General features: G+C 47.2%; 1 protein-coding gene across 2 annotated transcripts in view; it reads left to right on the top strand.

Annotated features, from left to right (window-relative positions):
• The first annotated feature begins 4,873 nt into the window (after positions 1-4,873).
• LOC148451051 (syntaxin-7-like) overlaps positions 4,874-6,000 on the top strand; it is a 60,394-nt gene continuing 59,267 nt past the window's right edge. For both annotated transcript variants that reach the window (XM_088462340.1, XM_088462341.1), the window contains exon 1: positions 4,874-5,113. The gene's annotated coding sequence lies outside the window, so the exon portion shown is untranslated. The remainder of the gene's footprint in view (positions 5,114-6,000) is intronic.

The raw sequence follows: 6,000 nt of genomic DNA, 5'->3' as shown, positions 1-6,000 counted from the left end.
GGGACAGTTTTCCACACAGAAATTTGGGTAGCGTACCCTGACCAACCGGAGGCAGGGATTAATAAATTATACCAGTCTGAGGCTGTGCTATTTTCCATAGCAGAGCAGGGATGGGCATTGTATGGGCACCATCGAATTGTTGCGCCGTTGCTTCAATTGCAACATGTGATGGCATGTAACCATCAACTGGTAACCTTTCAATAGTTTAATGGTATGCGGGTGCGCATGTGCAATGGACATCTGTAGTTTGTACATGCGCAAACAAGCTCTGCTACTGACACAAGGGGGTAGATTTACTAAGGAGCGATTTGTCTTTGGCAGCTTTGGCCCATAGTTTTAATATGGCAATAGAAATAAATGCTAAACCCGGCTTGTTTATCATTAATTCCTTTTGCCGTTTTATTGGACAAAGCCATTGATGATTGGCGGCTTTGACAAATCGCTCCTTAATAAATCTACTGTCCAGTTTCTCCTTCCTGGGGTAAGATTTACTAAACAACAGGTTGTCAAAGCCATTGATCATTGGTGGCTTTGACTAAAAGTTTTAAAACTCTAAGTAAATGCTAAGCAAGCCTGGTTTAATATTCATTACTATTGTTTTAAAACTGACGACTCAAAAAAAAAATTTTTTTTAAACCTACAAGATCAGTCAAAGCTGACAACCAGCTCCTTAGTAAATCTGTGTCTGATTCAGACGGCTGCAAATACCGTCACAGCTGCAATCCTGTACGCATCTGATGTGCAAAAATATGCAAAAGTAGTAACAGCCGAGATTTTTACTGAAATGCACACAGGGCCCCATTCAGAGATGGACGGATTTGCAGAGCCGCACGCAAGCAGCTGTGCAATCCGTCCATCACAGATGCAAATGCAGAAGGAAGTGTCAGACACCTCCTTGCTGCAATTGCGATCCCAGCACTGCTTGGTCGGGCTGCAGCCAGATCATGCAAGAAGCCAGAAATCTGCGTCCACCGATGCAGACCCTGGCCTCGTCCCTCCCGAAAAAAGGAGGAGTCACGCCTCCATTTCCGGAACGGCGACCAACATGCCCCCGCTCCACCCCCAAAGTGACCCTTGGGGGGGGTCTGCGAGCAAGATCACAGGACCTGTTCTGCACATGCGCAGAACGGGTCCTAAACAGGAGCACATCCCTATCCATCGGAGATGTGCGTTTATCCTCAGGTGAACGTACATCTCGGAATCAGGCCCAGTCTCTTGTTCACAAAGATGCAACCATCGGATGCACAGTGGACGATTGCTGAACTTTTGAATTACCCTGTGGTTGCACAGAATGGCTGCTAGAAGTAAGATGCTGGAGCCATTTTTCTGCGTACAGGATCGCAGTAGCAAGTTGTGACACACCTCCGAAATGGTAGTTTCACACCTGCGTTTTAGTTACCACTCACAAACGGTCCCTGTCTGTCAATCAGTTTGCAAATAAATCCTCACTGCGATCATTGTCACAGGACCATCATGGCACATGCGCAGTGTGACTCATATGCAGTAGAAAAAAAATCATCCATTTGCAAACACATTAGCATTGTGGCCGTCTCTGAATCAGGCTCTCTATCCCTGGTGTACACAAACATTGGATCAAAAACATTGATGGTTGCAACTATCGGTTTACGATAGCCAAGTATTTACGCTTTTATGTTTGTGATGACAACCCCAGCGTGTGCTATTTTTGCCAGCGTCATTATTATTACAGTGGCAAATACTCCACAGACAAGTTCCTACCTAAAGGGGTAAGCTGGAGATCATCAGCTTGTTTAGCATTGATTCTGTTGCCATTTAAAACTTTTAGTTGGAGATGCCGATGATCGATGGCTTTGATGAACCACAGGCTATTAAATCTATGCCAAAGTGATCAGAGGCGGGCTGGGCCGGGGGGCAGGGTGACATCTGCCCCCCGGACCGGTACATGTTTAAGCATTTGGGGCTGGCGGCCCAGCCAGAGGGAAGGCTGTCTTCTGCCCAGTGCCGGACTTTACATACCTGCAGCCTGGGCAGCCGCGGTCACGCTGCACTGCTGCAGATTTTTAGGGAGCAGGGCCGGATTAAGGGGGAAGTGCTGGGGATAAGTACCCAGAGGCCTCCCTCTCTGAGGAAGCCCCCGCCACAGATCGGATCTCTATTACCGATCTGATCTGCAGCGTTGCACACCAGCGGCACCGCAGTGACAGCTGTCACAGCCGCCAGCGCTGCAGAGCAATGCTGGGCTGCTGAGTGACGGCTCAGCTGTCCAATGGCATATGAACCTGCAGCCTGCTGGTGCGCAGGCTGCTGGGAAGGAGGAAGAGAAGGCACAGCCGCCCGCAGCAGCATATGGAGCTCTCTCGTATGTGTTGTCATTATGTACAACACATAAACCTGATCTGAATGAGTGCTAAAGATTACAAGGTCGCTGTGAGGTGGCATCTGCAGTGGGGATGACATGCACAGTAATGTGTGTGACTGTGCTCTGCTTAGTGCAATGATGGTGATGAGTAATCGCCATCAACACCACAACCACTTTTTTTAAATCTTTTTTTAAAGTGCACTGTAGGATTTATTTTTTATAGTAGATGGGGAGTGGACAGAACTGCCTTATAGTACAAATACCTTACATAAAAAATGTCATCATCCTGAATTGATGTACTAATAATATCATGATTATCATAATGTATATTACAATATACTTATAAGGCAGTCCTGTCCACCCTCCAGACCCCACCTACCATAAAAAAATAAATCCTACATAATTCAATCTATATTAGAGTAATTGAGAATAACACAGTAGTACCCTACCTGCTTGGTTGCTGTGCTTCCCTGAGATCCGGATCCTCGCTCACTGTCTCACATAGGGCTCTATTTACTACAATCCGCATTTGTAATGCAGATTGTAGTGTGATATTATTGACTGAATTCGCATTGAGAATTCAGGCAATATCACAGGGATTTACTACAAATCCCTTGCAGGGACAGAGCTTGCGAGAAAGCTCTGTCCCTGCGAATCCCCTCCGCACACTAGTCACGGTATTTTCGCAAAAAATGTAGTGACAAAGTGCCCGCGCATGTGATGACTGTCCGCCGCTGCTACCACCTGTCGCTAAGCCCTGCCCCGTTGTTAAGCCCCACCCCCACAATCGTGGACCCCCCGCGACCCCCCCTCCCTTAATAGCACTTACCTGCAGTCATTGGTGCTCCGGTGATGTCTTCCATGCCTCCGGTCAGCTGATATCCCATACTGCACTGGGACCCGATCATCTGATGACCGGGCCCCAGTGCACCATGGGAGACCAGCTGACCGGAGGGGAGTCATCACCGGAGCCCCGACCACCGGTCCATGGAGTCAGGTAAGTAAATTATTATTATTTTTTTTTTAGCAGAGATCAGCTTGCGGTCTGTTTAGACCACACAGCTGATCACTGGGACTGGCTCCGGGCTCTTCTCTGCCTTTCAGAGCAGAGTAGGAGCCTGGTAACCGGGGGAGACCCTGGATAACGCCACCTCCAGGTGGTGTTATTATCACAGGGCTTTCTCCGGTATTTTTTTACAGTTTAGTTTTAATACACTTTGTTCGGATCACATTTCCCATTACAATTATGGGAAATGCGATCTGCTTACTAAAAATAAGTGATACTTAGGGGTTAGAGTAGAATTTTACGAATTCTACTCCAATTGCCCTGTAATAACTATAGGTGATACAAAAATAATGTGAAAAGGGTGTGAAAACACCCTTTTTCACTTCATTTTAGTAAAAATAATGTTAATAAATAGAGCCCATAGACAGACTCAGCCTGCCTCTGCAGCTTTGCCTCTACCTGTCCCTCTGCTCCTCTCTGGGTGCTGCTGCTGCCTTCTGCTGGTGGCTAGCGGCAAGCCTGGCAGTCCTTGGCAGAGGCAGCTGTGCTTTGGCGGGCTAAAGCTGTCTGGAGCTGGATAGGGCAGGGTAGCGTACCCGCTGGCCCTCCTCCCCACTCCTATGCACAGTCACTCTACTCTGTGACAATGCATACAGCATCACCGCAGTTAGAGTTTGGGCGGGTCCTCGTGACATAGTGATGTCTCGTGGTACTCGTTCAGTGCTCCTTTGGGAGCGTTTTGATCGACCGGATTTCTTGGGGCCCAGGAGCCCGTCCAGGCCCTAGGCGAGCGCCTAGGTTGCCTTGTGGGAAACCCGGCCCTGCAGGCCGGGGTGCCCAGAAGCGTATTTATAATGGGTGCAGGGGGATCTCCCAGATCCCTCCGCCGGCAGTGCGATCATGGACTGTACTGCATGCCCTGATCGCATTGCAAAATGCAATCATTAATAAATGGGCCCCATATTTTTGCACTTACAACCAACTATGTGGCTACAATTCTGTATGCAATACATACCCTCACTGAACTTCAGCCCAGTTATACCATTTCAGCCATAAGTGGATATGTGCTTGAAATGCGTGCACCTCTGTATCACTTGTATTTATGAATGCCCGGTTCATGGCCATTTTTCTGTTGCCGTTTGTTTGTGGAAAGCTAGGGCCACTGGATTGCATTTGCCCCCAAGGCTAAAAGTTGCCAGCCAGCCCCTGAAAGTGATAATTACAGGGAACAGTTACAGAGTTTTGCATTAGTTACCAGTCTATGGTAAGCACAATCTCTTCACTTTTATTATACCTGTAATGTTGTTATTTCTATGTCTGGTTAAAAACAAATAATGAAATAAAGTGAGAAGGAAGCTTTACAGTAGAGCAACAGTGAGATTCTGGTGGTAGAAGTCTACAGGTCACTGCAGTTAATGTAAGAAAAAGTAATCTACTAGCCCCTCTGGGTATAATTCTTTCCCCACCCTCATTCTTCTAATACCAGGAAGAAGGAGTAGATATAGCTTTACTATTCTTTTTTGAATGCCCCACATACACACTGCTGCACATTCTCCTGTCAGTAAGGTTACCACCAGTGAGAGTGCACTAGTCTCTGCTGCCTGCCCTGCACTTGCTCAACAACAACTGAGTCTTCTTGAGGCAGGACTCCCAGATCAGCTGCTCTATCAGCAACAACAACTCCTCCCCAGCAGCAGGACTGAGTATGCGCTGCTGCCCTGGCACTGGGGAGTGTGGAACAGCAGAGTGAGAGGCCGCTGGAGAGACAGGTATGAGATTGCACGGGAAGGGAGGGGAGCTGGGATCAGCTGTGCTGTGGTTATTGCCTGGTAATATATAGAGCAGGTAGGGATCCTTTGTAGTCTTATTGCCACATAAATAAGCAGCCCTTGTGCTGAGGCTGTCACTTTCCCCTGCCCCAAACACTGATTCTAGCCAGGTAAATCAGGGCGGTTTCCTGATCACAGAGACAGTAATAGCCACATTTTATAAATCATGTCTCTAAAATGGAGTTTGCAGCATTGCAATCCATTGCTGTCATTTTGTATTATAATAAGTATTAATATAATTAGTGCTTGACCCTCACAAATAATACACAAAGCCGGCTTAATAGCGTCACATGACATTCATTTGGATTGTAGTATGTTCCATGTATGTTTGTTGATAGGGAGGGAGCCTCCCTTCTACCAGGAAATCCTCCAGCCGCTCGTATCATGTGATAAGCAGGAGGGACAGCAGCCTAGCAGCATGGTTATTCTTCCTGTCTCAGGAGTCAGCACCGCAATTAGTGTCCTCCTTATATGTTATTAGTCATGGCAACATGCAAGTTTAGTGTACGGTGTGCTCTTTATTCTTCCAGTGTCATTATACAGTCAGCCATGTGATCCATGAGCTGAACTTAACATGTATAGAGCAGTGATTCTCAAACTCGGTCCTCAGTACCCCGAACAGGTCAGGTTTTCTAGGTCACTCAGCAGTGCAGTTGTATTCATTACTCACTGACATATTTTCAAATATTCACAGGTGGAGATATTTATATTACTTGTGATTCTGTGAGGAGACCTGGAAAACATGCACTGTTTGGGGTCCTGAGGACCGAGGTTGAGAACCTGTGGTATAGAGCACAGGTTCTCAAACTCGGTCCTCAGGGCCCCAC

The sequence above is a fragment of the Taudactylus pleione genome, unplaced genomic scaffold (genome assembly GCF_031769625.1).
Source record: "Taudactylus pleione unplaced genomic scaffold, aTauple2 ptg001191l, whole genome shotgun sequence".
NCBI classification, from domain to species: Eukaryota; Metazoa; Chordata; class Amphibia; order Anura; family Myobatrachidae; genus Taudactylus; species Taudactylus pleione.
Note: the sequence above shows the minus strand (reverse complement) of the source record. Positions and strands in the feature narration are given on the sequence as shown.